This window comes from Scyliorhinus canicula, chromosome 13, assembly GCF_902713615.1.
Source record: "Scyliorhinus canicula chromosome 13, sScyCan1.1, whole genome shotgun sequence".
Classification (NCBI taxonomy): domain Eukaryota; kingdom Metazoa; phylum Chordata; class Chondrichthyes; order Carcharhiniformes; family Scyliorhinidae; genus Scyliorhinus; species Scyliorhinus canicula.
In genome coordinates this window covers 161,924,065-161,941,658 of record NC_052158.1, presented here as the reverse complement: position 1 = coordinate 161,941,658, position 17,594 = coordinate 161,924,065, and the positions used below count along the sequence as shown (strand labels likewise).

Sequence of the window (17,594 nt, the reverse complement as noted above, 5' to 3'; positions counted from 1 at the left end):
TCTGGGTTTAGGCAGAGTTCAGCCTGGTACCTCTGGGTTTAGGCAGAGAGTTCAGCCTGGTACCCCTGGGTTTAGGCGGAGATGCAGCCTGGTACCTCTGGGTTTAGGTGGAGATGCAGCCTGGTACCTCTGGGTTTAGGCGGAGAGTTCAGCCTGGTACCTCTGGGTTTAGGCGGAGATGCAGCCTGGTACCCCTGGGTTTAGGCGGAGATGCAGCCTGGTACCTCTGGGTTTAGGTGGAGATGCAGCCTGGTACCTCTGGGTTTAGGTGGAGAGTTCAGCCTGGTACCTCTGGGTTTAGGCAGAGTTCAGCCTGGTACCTCTGGGTTCAGGCAGAGAGTTCAGCCTGGTACCTCTGGGTTTAGGCGGAGAGTTCAGCCTGGTACCTCTGGGTTTAGGCGGAGATGCAGCCTGGTACCTCTGGGTTTAGGCAGAGAGTTCAGCCTGGTACCTCTGCGTTTAGGCGGAGATGCAGCCTGGTACCTCTGGGTTTAGGCGGAGATGCAGCCTGGTACCTCTGGGTTTAGTTAGAGAGTTCAGCCTGGTACCTCTGGGTTTAGGTGGAGAGTTCAGCCTGGTACCTCTGGGTTTAGGCGGAGATGCAGCCTGGTACCTCTGGGTTTAGGTGGAGATGCAGCCTGGTACCTCTGGGTTTAGGTGGAGAGTTCAGCCTGGTACCTCTGGGTTTAGGTGGAGATGCAGCCTGGTACCTCTGGGTTTAGGCGGAGATGCAGCCTGGTACCTCTGGGTTTAGGCGGAGATGCAGCCTGGTACCTCTGGGTTTAGGTGGAGAGTTCAGCCTGGTACCTCTGGGTTTAGGTGGCGATGCAGCCTGGTACCTCTGGGTTTAGGCAGAGAGTTCAGCCTGGTACCTCTGGGTTTAGGCGGAGAGTTCAGCCTGGTCCTCTGGGTTTAGGCAGAGATGCAGCCTCGTACCTCTGGGTTTAGGCGGAGATGCAGCCTGGTACCTCTGGGTTTAGGTGGAGATGCAGCCTGGTACCTCTGGGTTTAGGTGGAGATGCAGCCTGGTACCTCTGGGTTTAGGTGGAGGGTTCAGCCTGGTACCTCTGGGTTTAGGTGGAGATGCAGCCTGGTACCTCTGGGTTTAGGCAGAGAGTTCAGCCTGGTACCTGTGGGTTTAGGTGGAGATGCAGCCTGGTACCCCTAGGTTTAGGCGGAGATGCAGCCTGGTACCTCTGGGTTTAGGCGGAGAGTTCAGTCTGGTACCTCTGGGTTTAGGCGGAGATGCAGCCTGGTACCTCTGGGTTTAGGCAGAGATGCAGCCTGGTACCTCTGGGTTTAGGCGGAGATGCAGCCTGGTACCTCTGGGTTTAGGTGGAGTTCAGTCTGGTACCTCTGGGTTTAGGCGGAGATGCAGCCTGGTACTTCTGGGTTTAGGCAGAGTTCAGCCTGGTACCTCTGGGTTTAGGCGGAGATGAAGCCTGGTACCTCTGGTTTAGGCAGAGTTCAGCCTGGTACCTCTGGGTTTAGGCGGAGATGAAGCCTGGTACCTCTGGGTTTAGGCGGAGATGCAGCCTGGTACCTCTGGGTTTAGGCAGAGTTCAGTCTGGTACCTCTGGGTTTAGGCGGAGATGAAGCCTGGTACCTCTGGGTTTAGGCGGAGATGCAGCCTGGTACCTCTGGGTTTAGGCGGAGAGTTCAGCCTGGTACCTCTGGGTTTCGGCGGAGATGCAGCCTGGTACCTCTGGGTTTAGGTGGAGAGTTCAGCCTGGTACCTCTGGGTTTAGGTGGAGAGTTCAGCCTGGTACCTCTGGGTTTAGGTGGCGATGCAGCCTGGTACCTCTGGGTTTAGGTGGAGAGTTCAGCCTGGTACCTCTGGGTTTAGGCGGAGATGCAGCCTGGTACCTCTGGGTTTAGGCAGAGAGTTCAGCCTGGTACCTCTGGGTTTAGGCGGAGATGCAGCCTGGTACCTCTGGGTTTAGGTGGAGATGCAGCCTGGTACCCCTGGGTTTAGACGGAGATGCAGCCTGGTACCTCTGGGTTTAGGTGGAGAGTTCAGCCTGGTACCTCTGGGTTTAGGTGGAGAGTTCAGCCTGGTACCTCTGGGTTTAGGCAGAGAGTTCAGCCTGGTACCTCTGGGTTTAGGTGGAGATGCAGCCTGGTACCTCTGGGTTTAGGCGGAGATGCAGCCTGGTACCTCTGGGTTTAGGTGGAGAGTTCAGCCTGGTACCTCTGGGTTTAGGTGGAGATGCAGCCTGGTACCTCTGGGTTTAGGTGGAGATGCAGCCTGGTACCTCTGGGTTTAGGTGGAGATGCAGCCTGGTACCTCTGGGTTTAGGCAGAGAGTTCAGCCTGGTACCTCTGGGTTTAGGCGGAGATGCAGCCTGGTACCTCTGGGTTTAGGTGGAGAGTTCAGCCTGGTAGCTCTGGGTTTAGGTGGAGATGCAGCCTGGTACCTCTGGGTTTAGGCGGAGATGCAGCCTGGTACCTCTGGGTTTAGGCGGAGATGCAGCCTGGTACCTCTGGGTTTAGGCGGAGATGCAGCCTGGTACCTCTGGGTTTAGGTGGAGAGTTCAGCCTGGTACCTCTGGGTTTAGGTGGAGAGTTCAGCCTGGTACCTCTGGGTTTAGGTGGAGATGCAGCCTGGTACCTCTGGGTTTAGGTGGAGAGTTCAGCCTGGTACCTCTGGGTTTAGGTGGAGAGTTCAGCCTGGTACCTCTGGGTTTAGGTGGAGATGCAGCCTGGTACCTCTGGGTTTAGGCAGAGAGTTCAGCCTGGTACCTCTGGGTTTAGGCGGAGATGCAGCCTGGTACCTCTGGGTTTAGGTGGAGATGCAGCCTGGTACCTCTGGGTTTAGGTGGAGATGCAGCCTGGTACCTCTGGGTTTAGGCGGAGACGCAGCCTGGTACCTCTGGGTTTAGGTGGAGAGTTCAGCCTGGTACCTCTGGGTTTAGGTGGAGAGTTCAGCCTGGTACCTCTGGGTTTAGGCGGAGATGCAGCCTGGTACCTCTGGGTTTAGGCGGAGATGCAGCCTGGTACCTCTGGGTTTAGGTGGAGAGTTCAGCCTGGTACCTCTGGGTTTAGGTGGAGAGTTCAGCCTGGTACCTCTGGGTTTAGGCGGAGATGCAGCCTGGTACCTCTGGGTTTAGGTGGAGAGTTCAGCCTGGTACCTCTGGGTTTAGGTGGAGATGCAGCCTGTACCTCTGGGTTTAGGTGGAGAGTTCAGCCTGGTACCTCTGGGTTTAGGTGGAGAGTTCAGCCTGGTACCTCTGGGTTTAGGTGGAGATGCAGCCTGGTACCTCTGGGTTTAGGCAGAGAGTTCAGCCTGGTACCTCTGGGTTTAGGCGGAGATGCAGCCTGGTACCTCTGGGTTTAGGTGGAGAGTTCAGCCTGGTACCTCTGGGTTTAGGTGGAGACGCAGCCTGGTACCTCTGGGTTTAGGTGGAGAGTTCAGCCTGGTACCTCTGGGTTTAGGTGGAGAGTTCAGCCTGGTACCTCTGGGTTTAGGCGGAGATGCAGCCTGGTACCTCTGGGTTTAGGCGGAGATGCAGCCTGGTACCTCTGGGTTTAGGTGGAGAGTTCAGCCTGGTACCTCTGGGTTTAGGTGGAGAGTTCAGCCTGGTACCTCTGGGTTTAGGTGGAGATGCAGCCTGGTACCTCTGGGTTTAGGTGGAGAGTTCAGCCTGGTACCTCTGGGTTTAGGTGGAGAGTTCAGCCTGGTACCTCTGGGTTTAGGTGGAGATGCAGCCTGGTACCTCTGGGTTTAGGTGGAGATGCAGCCTGGTACCTCTGGGTTTAGGTGGAGATGCAGCCTGGTACCTCTGGGTTTAGGCGGAGACGCAGCCTGGTACCTCTGGGTTTAGGTGGAGAGTTCAGCCTGGTACCTCTGGGTTGAGGTGGAGAGTTGAGTCTGGTACCTCTGGGTTTAGGCAGAGTTCAGCCTGGTACCTCTGGGTTTAGGCGGAGATGCAGCCTGGTACCTCTGGGTTTAGGCGGAGATGCAGCCTGGTACCTCTGGGTTTAGGTGGAGATGCAGCCTGGTGCCTCTGGGTTTAGGCAGAGTTCAGCCTGGTACCTCTGGGTTTAGGCGGAGATGCAGCCTGGTACCCCTGGGTTTAGGCGGAGATGCAGCCTGGTACCTCTGGGTTTAGGTGGAGATGCAGCCTGGTACCTCTGGGTTTAGGCAGAGTTCAGCCTGGTACCTCTGGGTTTAGACGGAGATGCAGCCTGGTACCTCTGGGTTTAGGCGGAGAGTTCAGTCTGGTACCTCTGGGTTTAGGTGGAGATGCAGCCTGGTACCTCTGGGTTTAGGTGGAGAGTTCAGCCTGGTACCTCTGGGTTTAGGTGGTGATGCAGCCTGGTACCTCTGGGTTTAGGTGAAGATGCAGCCTGGTAACTCTGGGTTTAGGCAGAGTTCAGCCTGGTACCTCTGGGTTTAGGTGGAGATGCAGCCTGGTACCTCTGGGTTTAGGTGGAGATGCAGCCTGGTACCTCTGGGTTTAGGTGGAGATGCAGCCTGGTACCCCTGTGTTTAGACGGAGAGTTCAGCCTGGTACCTCTGGGTTTAGGTGGAGATGCAGCCTGGTACCTCTGGGTTTAGGTGGAGAGTTCAGCCTGGTACCTCTGGGTTTAGGTGGTGATGCAGCCTGGTACCTCTGGGTTTAGGTGAAGATGCAGCCTGGTAACTCTGGGTTTAGGCAGAGTTCAGCCTGGTACCTCTGGGTTTAGGTGGAGATGCAGCCTGGTACCTCTGGGTTTAGGTGGAGATGCAGCCTGGTACCTCTGGGTTTAGGTGGAGATGCAGCCTGGTACCTCTGGGTTTAGACGGAGAGTTCAGCCTGGTACCTCTGGGTTTAGGCAGAGTTCAGCCTGGTACCTCTGGGTTTAGGCGGAGAGTTCAGCCTGGTACCTCTGGGTTTAGGCACTGATGCAGCCTGGTACCTCTGGGTTTAGGTGGAGATGCAGCCTGGTACCTCTGGGTTTAGGCAGAGATGCAGCCTGGTACCTCTGGGTTTAGGTGGAGATGCAGCCTGGTACCTCTGGGTTTAGGCAGAGTTCAGCCTGGTACCTCTGGGTTTAGGTGGAGGGTTCAGCCTGGTACCTCTGGGTTTAGGTGGAGAGTTCAGCCTGGTACCTCTGGGTTTAGGTGGAGATGCAGCCTGGTACCTCTGGGTTTAGGTGGAGATGCAGCCTGGTACCTCTGGGTTTAGGTGGAGATGCAGCCTGGTACCTCTGGGTTTAGGTGGAGAGTTCAGCCTGGTACCTCTGGGTTTAGGTGGTGATGCAGCCTGGTACCTCTGGGTTTAGGTGGAGATGCAGCCTGGTACCTCTGGGTTTAGGCGGAGATGCAGCCTGGTACCTCTGGGTTTAGGCGGAGATGCAGCCTGGTACCTCTGGGTTTAGGCGGAGATGCAGCCTGGTACCTCTGGGTTTAGGTGGAGAATTCAGCCTGGTACCTCTGGGTTTAGGTGGAGAGTTCAGCCTGGTACCTCTGGGTTTAGGCGGAGTGTTCAACCTGGTATACGGCCTCAGTAACATCCTATCCAAGTCCATCTAATTCTTAACAAACGTTAGCGTCAACGGGGCAGCAGGGTAGCATAGTGGTTAGCACAATTGCTTCACAGCTCCAGGGTCCCAGGTTCGATTCCCCGCTGGGTCACTGTCTGTGTGGAGTCTGCACGTCCTCCCCGTGTGTGCGTGGGTTTCCTCCGGGTGCTCCGGTTTCCTCCCACAGTCCAAAGATGTGCGGGTTAGGTGGATTGGCCATGCTAAATTATCCGTAGTGTCCTAATAAAAGTAAGGTTAAGGGGGGGTTGTTGGGTTACGGGTATAGGGTGGATATGTGGGTTTGAGTAGGGTGATCATGGCTCGGCACAACATTGAGGGCCGAAGGACCTGTTCTGTGCTGTACTGTTCTATGTTCTATGTTCTATGTCTGTAGGCCGTTCAACAGGAACTTTGGGATAATTGGGAATAACTGATGCTGATTGCTTCTTTCCTGAGGGTGGCTGAAATTTAAACCACTTCTCCAGTATTAACTAATGCCAGTCAGTATTAACCAATGGCAGTTAGTATTAACCAATGCCAGTCAGTATTAACCAATGGCGGTTAGTACAGCCAGACCAGCATCGGCTCAGAACCAGTCTGTTAGCATCAGCTGTGTGTAAATCTATATGAGAATGTGTGCCGATATGTGCCATCTGTGTGTGTGTATCTGTGTGTGTGTATCTGTGTGTGTGTATCTGTGTGTGTGTGTGTATATGTGTGTGTGTGTTTGTGTGTGTATATGTATATGTATGTGTGTGTGTATATGTGTGTGTGTGTTTGTGTGTGTATATGTATATGTGTGTGTGTGTATCTGTGTGTGTGTGTTTGTGTGTGTATATGTATATGTGTGTGTGTGTATCTGTGTGTGTGTATCTGTGTGTGTGTACGCGTATACAGGTGTGTGTATGTGTGTGTGTATATGTGTGTGTGTGTATATGTGTGTGTGTGTTTGTGTGTGTATATGTATATGTGTGTGTGTGTGTTTGTGTGTGTGTGTGTATATGTGTGTGTGTGTATATGTGTGTGTATATGTGTGTGTGTGTATATGTGTGTGTGTGTGTGTGTATATGTATGTATGTGTGTGTGTGTGTGTATATGTGTGTGTGTGTGTATATGTGTGTGTGTGTGTGTATATGTGTGTGTGTGTGTGTGTGTGTGTGTTACCACACCCTGGGCGAGCGCACGGTCAATTCCAGCCCTAGAGACCCCGGAACCCCAACATAAGTGAATTAACCAATACTTTCTCCTGCGATCTTTAACCCTTGACTGCTCCAATGAATTACAGGCATCAGATTTATAAGTAAAACATGAACAAGCTATTTCTGACAATAAATAAACATGACTTCAGATCTGCTGAGTTTCTGATATGTGGTCAGCTTCAGCTTGCCTCAGTTAAACAGTAAATCAGAGCAGCGGTGTTTGCAAGGCCTTTCAGTGGCCTGGGACCTCTGATGGCAGAGGAATACGGAATGTCCCCCACTCCCCAGTTCTATCTCCAGGCTTTGAGAACTCACTAACTGAAATGAAAAATGAAATGAAAATCGCTTATTGTCACGAGTAGGCTTCAATGAAGTTACTGTGAAAAGCCCCTAGTTGCCACATTCCGGCGCCTGTCCGGGGAGGCTGGTACGGGAATCGAACCGTGCTGCTGGCCTGCTTGAAAAGCCAGCGATTTAGCCCGGTGAGCTAAACCAGCCTCTGCTCTGTGTATCTGACGGAAATTCCAGGTAAGATTTGAAACAATTTCCCTCTTCTGGGAGAGAGACTCAAAAGGTCACCGCCCAGCTCTGCAACACCAAAACCAAACTGAAGGAGAATCTGCCACGTCCCAGGATTGGCTGCTTGTCAAACCGATCAAACTAACATCATGGGATTGGCCACAGAACCGAGAGGGGAAATCCCGACTAGTTCATTAGAACGTAGAGGGGAAATCCCGACTAGTACATTAGAACGTAGAGGGGGAATCCCAACTAGTGGGGCAGCACGGTAGCATTGTGGATAGCACAATCGCTTCACAGCTCCAGGGTCCCAGGTTCGATTCCCGGCTGGGTCACTGTCTGTGCGGAGTCTGCACGTCCTCCCCGTGTGTGCGTGGGTTTCCTCCGGGTGCTCCGGTTTCCTCCCACAGTCCAAATATGTGCGGGTTAGGTGGATTGGCCGTGATAAATTGCCCTTAGTGTCCAAAATTGCCCTTAGTGTTGGGTGGGGTTACTGGTTTATGGGGATTGGATGGAGGTGTTGCCCTTGGGTAGGGTGCTCTTTCCAAGAGCTGGTGCAGACTCGATGGGCCGAATGGCCTCCTTCTGCACTGTAAATTCTATTAGAACCTAGAAAGGAAATCCCAACTAGTTCATTAGAACGTAGAGGAGAAATCCCGACTAGTTCATTAGAACGTAGGGGAGAAATCGCGACTAGTTCATTAGAACGTAGGGGGGAAATCCCGACTAGTTCATTAGAACGTAGAGGGGAAATCCGGGCTGGTTCATTGGAACGTAGAGGGGAAATCCTGACTAGTTCATTAGAACCTAGAGGGGAAATCCCGACTAGTTCATTAGAACGTAGAGGGGAAATCCCGACTAGTTCATTAGAACGTAGGGGAGAAATCCCGACTAGTTCATTAGAACATAGAGGGGGAATCCCGGCTAGTTCATTAGAACGTAGAGGGGAAATCCCGACTAGTTCATTAGAACGTAGAGGTGAAATCCCGACTAGTTCATTAGAACGTAGGGGAGAAATCCCGACTAGTTCATTAGAACATAGAGGGGAAATCCCGACTAGTTCATTAGAACGTAGAGGGGAAATCCCGACTAGTTCATTAGAACGTAGGGGAGAAATCCCGACTAGTTCATTAGAACGTAGAGGGGAAATCCCGGCTAGTTCATTAGAACGTAGAGGGGAAATCCCGACTAGTTCATTAGAACGTAGAGGTGAAATCCCGACTAGTTCATTCGAACGTAGAGGGGAAATCCCGACTAGTTCATTAGAACGTAGGGGGGAAATCCCAACTAGTTCATTAGAACGTAGAGGGGGAATCCCGACTAGTTCATTAGAACGTAGAGGGGGAATCCCGACAAGTTCATTAAAACTTAGCGGGGAAATCCCGACTAGTTCATTAGAACGTAGCGGGAAATCCCGACTAGTTCATTAGAACGTAGCGGGGGAATCCCGACTAGTTCATTAGAACGTAGAGGGGAAATACCGACTAGTTCATTAGGACGTAGAGGGGAAATCCCGACTAGTTCATTAGAACGTAGCGGGAAATCCCGACTCGTTCATTAGAACGTAGAGGGGAAATCCCGACTAGTTCATTAGAACGTAGAGGGGAAATCCCGACTAGTTCATTAGAACGTAGAGGGGAAATACCGACTAGTTCATTAGCACGTAGAGGGGGAATCCCAACTAGTGGGGCAGCACGGTAGCATTGTGGATAGCACAATCGCTTCACAGCTCCAGGGTCCCAGGTTCGATTCCCGGCTGGGTCACTGTCTGTGCGGAGTCTGCACGTCCTCCCCGTGTGTGCGTGGGTTTCCTCCGGGTGCTCCGGTTTCCTCCCACAGTCCAAATATGTGCGGGTTAGGTGGATTGGCCGTGATAAATTGCCCTTAGTGTCCAAAATTGCCCTTAGTGTTGGGTGGGGTTACTGGTTTATGGGGATTGGGTGGAGGTGTTGCCCTTGGGTAGGGTGCTCTTTCCAAGAGCCGGTGCAGACTCGATGGGCCGAATGGCCTCCTTCTGCACTGTAAATTCTATTAGAACCTAGAGAGGAAATCCCAACTAGTTCATTAGAACGTAGAGGAGAAATCCCGACTAGTTCATTAGAACGTAGGGGAGAAATCCTGACTAGTTCATTAGAACGTAGGGGGAAATCCCGACTAGTTCATTAGAACGTAGAGGGGAAATCCCGACTAGTTCATTAGAACGTAGAGGGGAAATCCCGACTAGTTCATTAGAACGTAGGGGAGAAATCCCGACTAGTTCATTAGAACGTAGAGGGGGAATCCCGACTAGTTCATTAGAACCTAGCGGGAAATCCCGACTAGTTCATTAGAACGTAGAGGGGGAATAAGAACATAAGAACATAAGAACTAGGAGCAGGAGTAGGCCATCTGGCCCCTCGAGCCTGCTCCGCCATTCAATTAGATCATGGCTGATCTTTTGTGGACTCAGCTCCACTTTCCGGCCCGAACACCATAACCCTTAATCCCTTTATTCTTCAAAAAACTATCTATCTTTACCTTAAAAACATGTAATGAAGGAGCCTCAACTGCTTCACTGGGCAAGGAATTCCATAGATTCACAACCCTTTGGGTGAAGAAGTTCCTCCTAAACTCAGTCCTAAATCCCGACTAGTTCATTAGAACGTAGGGGGGAAATCCCGACTAGTTCATTAGAACGTAGAGCGGAAATCCCGACTAGTTCATTAGAACCTAGAGGGGGAATCCCAGCACGGTAGCATGGTGGTTAGCACAATCGCTTCACAGCTCCAGGGTCCCAGGTTCGATTCCCCGCTGGGTCACTGTCTGTGTGGAGTCTGCACGTCCTCCCCGTGTCTGCGTGGGTTTCCTCCGGGTGCTCCGGTTTCCTCCCACAGTCCAAAGATGTGCCGGTTAGGGTGGATTGGCCATGCTAAATTGTCCTCAGTGTCCAAAATTGCCCTTAGTGTTGGGTGGGGTTACTGGGTTATGGGGATAGGGTGGAGGTGTTGACCTTGGGTAGGGTGCTCTTTGCAGGAGCCGGTGCAGACTTAATGGGCCGAATGGCCTCCTTCTGCATTGCAAATTCTATGAAATCCCGACTAGTTCATTAGAACGTAGAGGGGAAACCCCGGCTAGTTCATTAGAACGTAGAGGGGGAATCCCGGCTAGTTCGAACATAGAACATACAACGATACAGCGCAGTACAGGCCCTTCGGCCCTCAATGTTGCACCGACATGGAAAAACAACTAAAGGCCATCTAACCTACACTATGCCCTTATCATCCATATGCTTATCCAATAAACTTTTAAATGCCCTCAATGTTGGCGAGTTCACTACTGTTGCAGGTAGGGCATTCCACGGCCTCACCACTCTTTGCGTAAAAAACCCACCTCTGACCTCTGTCCTATATCTATTACCCCTCAATTTAAGGCTATGTCCCCTCGTGCTAGCCACCCCCATCCGCGGGAGAAGGCTCTCGCTGTCCACCCTATCTAACCCTCTGATCATTTTGTATGCCTCTATTAAGTCACCTCTTAACCTTCTTCTCTCTAACGAAAACAACCTCAAGTCCATCAGCCTTTCCTCATAAGATTTTCCCTCCATACCAGGCAACATCCTGGTAAATCTCCTCTGCACCCGTTCCAAAGCTTCCACGTCCTTCCTATAATGAGGCGACCAGAACTGTACGCAATACTCCAAATGCGGCCGTACTAGAGTTTTGTACAACTGCAACATGACCTCATGGCTCCGGAACTCAATCCCTCTACCAATAAAGGCCAACACACCATAGGCCTTCTTCACAACCCTATCAACCTGGGTGGCAACTTTCAGGGATCTATGTACATGGACACCGAGATCCCTCTGCTCATCCACACTACCAAGAATTTTACCATTAGCCAAATATTCCGCATTCCTGTTATTTTTTCAGGGGCTGGTTTAGCTCACCAGGCTAAATCGCTGGCTTTTAAAGCAGACCAAGCAGGCCAGCAGCACGGTTCGATTCCCGTACCAGCCTCCCCGGACAGGCGCCGGAATGTGGCGACTAGGGGCTTTTCACAGTAACTTCATTGAAGCCTACTCGTGACAATAAATGATTTTCATTTCATTTCAATTACTAATGTTCTACTCCTTTCCCCCCTTCCCTTCTGAGCAACAGGGACAGACTCCGTGCCGGAGGCCCGTACCCCATGGCTTACCCCTGGTAAGTCGTCCCCCCCACAAGTATCCAAAACGGTATAATTGTTACTCAGGGGAACGACCGCAGGGGGTCCCTGCACTGACTGCTTCTTCCCAGTCCCTCTTACAGTTACCCATCTATCTCCAGTCTTTGGTGTAACTACTTCCCTGAAGCTCCTATCTATGACCACCTCTGCCTCCCGAATGATCCGAAGTTCATCCATCTCAAGCTCCAGGTCCCTAACACGATTTTTGAGGAGCTGGAGTTGGGTGCACTTCCCACAGATGAAATCAGCAGGGACACTGACGGCGTCCCTCACCTCAAACATTCTGCAGGAGGAGCATTGTACTGCCTTCCCTGACATCACCTCTAGATTTAAAAAAAAACAAGAAAAAGAAAGGAAGAGCTTACCTGATATTACCTCAAACCCTGCTCCCACTGAAAGTTAAGCAAATTTAAAGGCACTCACTCACCTTCACGACAGGCCCCTGCTCCCGCTTCCCAACCACCGTGGGGTGGGGGGGTTGGTTAGAGGAGGAGGTAGGGTGGGAAACACTCACAAAGTGTTTCGGGTTTAACTGTCAGTTGCCAACAGCCCTTCCACAAACCACCTTCAACTTAGGCTGACCGCACTGCACGTATGCAAATTCCCCCAGAACAGCTGATCAGTAGCTTTGCTCTGCTGCCCTCTGCTGGATGCTTGCTTTCACTCAAACTCCTTGGGTCTCCTTCGCCGGTTCATTAGAACGTAGGGGGAAATCCCGACTAGTTCATTAGAACCTAGAGAGGAAATCCCGACTAGTTCATTAGAACGTAGAGGGGAAATCCCGACTAGTTCATTAGAACGTAGAGGGGAAATCCCGACTAGTTCATTAGAACGTAGGGGGGAAATCCCGACTAGTTCATTAGAACGTAGGGGGGAAATCCTGACTAGTTCATTAGAACGTAGGGGGGAAATCCCGACTAGTTCATTAGAACGTAGAGGGGGAATCCCGACTAGTTCATTAGAACGTAGGGGGGAAATCCCGACTAGTTCATTAGAACGTAGGGGGGAAATCCCGACTAGTTCATTAGAACGTAGGGGGGAAATCCCGACTAGTTCATTAGAACGTAGGGGGGAAATCCCGACTAGTTCATTAGAACGTAGGGGGGAAATCCCGACTAGTTCATTAGAACGTAGGGGGGAAATCCCGACTAGTTCATTAGAAAGTAGAGGGGAAATCCCGACTAGTTCATTGGACCAGGAGTGTTTCAGGTTTACCTAAAGTCTGTAGTTTAAACAAAAATCTGTGTGGCAGCAGCCAGCAGGAACTGTCGATTAAAGGCAGTCAGCAGTACAGGAATTAAATAGGAAACACAGAGCAGATGTTTACAACAACATCCTAACAATGTATATTTATATGTGTGTGTCTGTATGTTCGTGCGTAAGTGTATGAATGTGTGTGTGTGTGTGTTTGTGTGTGTGTGTGTGTGTGTGTGTGTGTGTGTGTTGGTTTGTGTTTCCACCCGCTGACATTTGTATCCTGTCGATGTGTGTATCCTGGTGTGTATATGTCAGTGAGTGAGTGTGTGTGTAAGTGTGGGTGTGTAAGTAAGTGTGGGTGTTTGTGTGGGTGTGTGTAAGTAAGTGTGGGTGTGTGTTGTGTGCGTTGTGTGTGTAAGTGTGGGCGTGTAAGTGTGGGTGTGTGTAAGTAAGTGTGGGTGTGTGTAAGTGTGTAAGTGTGGGTGTGTGTAAGTAAGTGTGGGTGTGTGTGTAAGTAAGTGTGTGTGTGTAAGTGTGTGTGGGTGGGCGTGTGTGTAAGTAAGTGTGGGTGTGTAAGTAAGTGTGTGTGTAATTTTGGGTGTGTAAATATGTGTGGGTGTGTAAGTAAGTGTGAGTGTGTGTGTGTGTGTAAGTAAGTGTGTGTAATTTTGGGTGTGTAAGTAAGTGTGTGTGTGTGTGTGTGTGTGTGTGTAATTTTGGGTGTGTAAGTATGTGTGGGTGTGTAAGTAAGTGTGAGTGTGTGTATGCTCCACCCGCTGATGGTTGTGTTGTTTCTGGGGATTCCATCCTGCAGAGTGGCAGAAAAACGGCCTCATCTTCCTGGTAAGTTCAAGAAACTGAACATGACTCCAGCATCATCTGGACAGACACACACTCACACTCACACAGGCACAGACAGGTGGGTGCACACAGGCACAGACACACGCACACAGACACATACACACAGGCAGGCACACAACGACACGCGCGCACACACAGACACGCACAGGCACACTCACTCACACATACACTCTCACATAGACTCATTCTTACACACTCACACATGCACGCAGATGTGTATACACACACAGATGCGCATACACACAGACACACACATAATCACACACACACAGACTCACACTCACACGCACAGACTCTCACACACTCTCACACACACACGCAGACTCATATACTTACACACACACTCACAGACACACAGTCACACACACACCGACACACACACTCTCACTCTCTCACACACACACACACACACACACACACACACACACACACTCACATACTTACATACTCACACACACATACTCACACGCACTCACACGCACACACATGCGCAGACTCATACACTTACACACTCACAGACACAGACACACAGTCACACAGACACACAGACACAAAAGCTCTGAAAGGTACAGCAGTCAAGCTCTAAGGGCTCTGCTCTCTAACCCAACCTCAACGCCTGAAACTTGGAAAAGATTCTGTCACAATTGACGGCCTGGATCTTCACTCCCAGAGGCTGAATATCTATGAACTGACCATCGCGTCCATGCTCTCTGGAACTAGGTGGTGGCCATAGCTTCAGAAACTGAGCAATGGGGCAGTCAGGGGGCAAGTGATGGTCACTCAGCAGTGAGATCAACTCCGGTAGATGGTGACCTTCTCCACTTGACCTTCTGTCTGGCACATTCCCAATTCCTGACCCAAATTATTCCACTTCAGAACCTGTATCCTCATTTTCAAACCCCTCAGGGCCCTCACTTCATTCTTCAGTCTCTCCAGATCTTTATCTTAATCTGTATTCTCAGTTCCTGCTTCCTGCTTTGCTGTTTTCCAAACTGCTTCCTCATCCAATTCTTTCACATCTTCCCCTCAACCAACTCTTATATTCTACTCCAAGTTACTACTGGGCTCGTTCAATTATTTTCAAGTCTTTTGGTATTTAAGAGTGGTCCATACATTGTGTATAATGTTGTTGTTGATGATTATGTTATTCAGGCCAATGTTGAAGTGAGCGTGTCAATGATAATGATGTTTATCTTAATGATTTTGATGCATGTGATACTGTCAATAGAAATGCAGCTGGTGTCAAAGTTGAAGGTGTTGATAATATTGGTGATGCCAAAGTTGATGCCAGTGATGTTGATGTTCGTGTTGGTAATTTAGGAAAGCATTCTGGGAAATTCCTTCCTCCTCCTGAAGGAATTGAAAGGAGCGCCGGGAGATCACAGTGACTGGGAAATACATCCTCAATTACCAATCGAGGAACTCGTCCAGATTTCAGTCCAGTGTTGGCAGGGATTCTGCACTAACTGAATAAACCAGTCATCAACACTCAGCCCAAAGCAGCACTTTTCCAACATCTAACCTTGTTCTCCGCTGTGCAATGTATCCTTGTGTCCTCTGGTTCTCCTGAACACCTCACTATTGTACTGACTTCATGGACCTGATCAAGAATCCTCAAAGTCTGTCCATTTCAAGTCAGAAGCCCCAGTTTTTGAAGGCCACTCTGGTCACTAAGGACAGTTAAAACCAGTGTCAATATATCGGCCCTCTCTGAATCTTCAAAATCATCCTCAATCAGAAGAGATCAAAACTGGACCCGGTATTCTATCTGAAACCCAACAAGACCATGCACGGTGATGGAATTGGATCACCTTGTTTTGTAATTGGCAATATATCCGGACACTGTTTGTTGATGACACCATGGGATTGGCCATGGACCTTCATTGATTTATAAAGGATTATAACCCATGCCAAGGGACCAGGGTGCCAGTTGGCTAATGCGTGGTTCAAAATAACACCAAACAGCATAGGTTTAATTCCCGTTCCAGCTGAGGTAGGCCTGAGATGTGCCTCCTTGTCCTGCACCTTGCTTGACGTACAATGGAGAACCACAAGCTATTTAACCAATCGTCCTTCTCTAATACAGAGAGATGCCGACAGCCCTTATGGACTTTAGCAAATGACCTACCTACCAAATACCCTGCGTCTTCTGCAGCTGCTTCCCTCACCCATCTCCATAACATTACATTGATCTGCATTGAGGAAGGTCTTTCAGATTTAGCTGCATTTTCTTATCATGTCTCGATCTGCCTGTAACCTATTTTTGTCACTGAAGCTGTCTGTGCTGACTGCTGTGTTTGTGTTTGTGTGCACTCTGTAAATCGCAGACAGTTCCCCAGATTCCCACAGGTAAAGCTGTCTGTGCTGACTGCTGTGTTTGTGTTTGTGTGCACTCTGTAACCCACAGACAGTTCCCCAGATTCCCACAGGTAAAGCTGTCTGTGCTGACTGCTGTGTTTGTGTTTGTGTGCACTCTGTAAATCGCAGACAGTTCCCCAGATTCCCACAGGTAAAGCTGTCTGTGCTGACTGCTGTGTTTGTGTGCACTCTGTAACCCACAGACAGTTCCCCAGATTCCCACAGGTAAAGCTGTCTGTGCTGACTGCTGTGTTTGTGTTTGTGTGCACTCTGTAACCCACAGACAGTTCCCCAGATTCCCACAGGTAAAGGTGTCTGTGCTGACTGCTGTGTTTGTGTTTGTGTGCACTCTGTAACCCACAGACAGTTCCCCAGATTCCCACAGGTAAAGCTGTCTGTGCTGACTGTTGTGTTTGTGTTTGTGCGCACTCTGTAACCCACAGACAGTTCCCCAGATTCCCACAGGTAAAGATGAACAATAATGTGCCAAACATTAATCCTCATTATGGAGATGGTACAGCGACCATTCAGCCCAACACTCTCCTCACGGTTAATCTCCATATGAATAGGAGGTGGCCATTCAGCCCATCGAACCTGCTCCACCATTCAATTCGTCCATGATGATTATTTACCTCTGTGCTGCTTTCCTGCACTACCCCCACATCCCCTGATATCATTAGTTTCCAGAAATATATTGATTTCTATCTTGAATCTGCTCAATGATTGAGCTTCCATAGCCTCTGGAATAGAGAATTCCAAAGATTCACCATCATCTGAGTGAAGAGTGGTGTTGAGAGATTTCAAAGTGGGTGGCACAGTGGTTGACACTGCTGCCTCACAGCACCAGGGACCCGGGTTCAACTCTGACCCCGGGAGGGGCTTCTTTGTGGGATTTGCATATTCTCCCCGTGTCTGCGTGGGTTTCCTCCAGGTGCTCCGGTTTCTTCCCACGGTCCAAAGATTTGCGGGTTAGCTGGGTTGGCCATAATAAATTGCCCCTTAGTGTTCAGGATGTGGGTTTGGGGGTTATGGGGATAGGGCACGGTAGCGGGCTTGCGTAGGTAGGCTGCTGTTTGAGAGGGTTTGGTGCAGACTCGATGGGCTGAAGGTGCGAGGGGCAAGGTTTAGAGGAGATGTACGAGGCAAGTTATTTATACAGAGTGTAGTGGGTGCCTGGAACTCACTGCCGGAGGAGGTGGTGGAAGCAGGGACTACAGTGACATTAAGGGGCATCTGGACAAATACATGAATAGGGTGAGACTAGAGGGATACGGACCCAGGAAGTGTAGAAGATTTGAGTTTAGACGGACAGTGTGGTCGGCACGGGCTTGGAGGGGTCCGTATCCCTCTATTCATGTATTTGTCAAGATGCCCCTTAAATGTCACTATCGTCCCTGCTTCCACCACCTCCTCCGGCAGCGAGTTCCAGGCACCCACTACCCTCTGTGTAAAAAAACTTGCCTCGTACATCTCCTCTCAACCTTGCCCTTCGCATCTTAAACCTATGCCCCCTAGTAATTAACCCCTCTACCCTGGGGAAAAGCCTCTGACTATCCACTCTGTCTATGCCCCTCATAATTTTGTAGACCTCTATCAGATCACCCCTCAACCTCCGTCGTTCCAGTGAGAACAAACCGAGTTTATTCAACCGCTCCTCATAGCTAATGCCCTCCATACCAGGCAACATCCTGGTAAATCTCTTCTGCACCCTCTCTAAAGCCTCCACATCCTTCTGGTAGTGTGGCAACC

At 50.4% G+C, this 17,594-nt stretch overlaps 1 protein-coding gene across 2 annotated transcripts in view; it reads left to right on the top strand.

Moving 5' to 3' along the window:
* The window catches only part of masp1 (mannan-binding lectin serine peptidase 1), a 239,108-nt gene that overhangs the window by 103,802 nt on the left and 117,712 nt on the right, over positions 1-17,594 (top strand). The window lies entirely within an intron of this gene.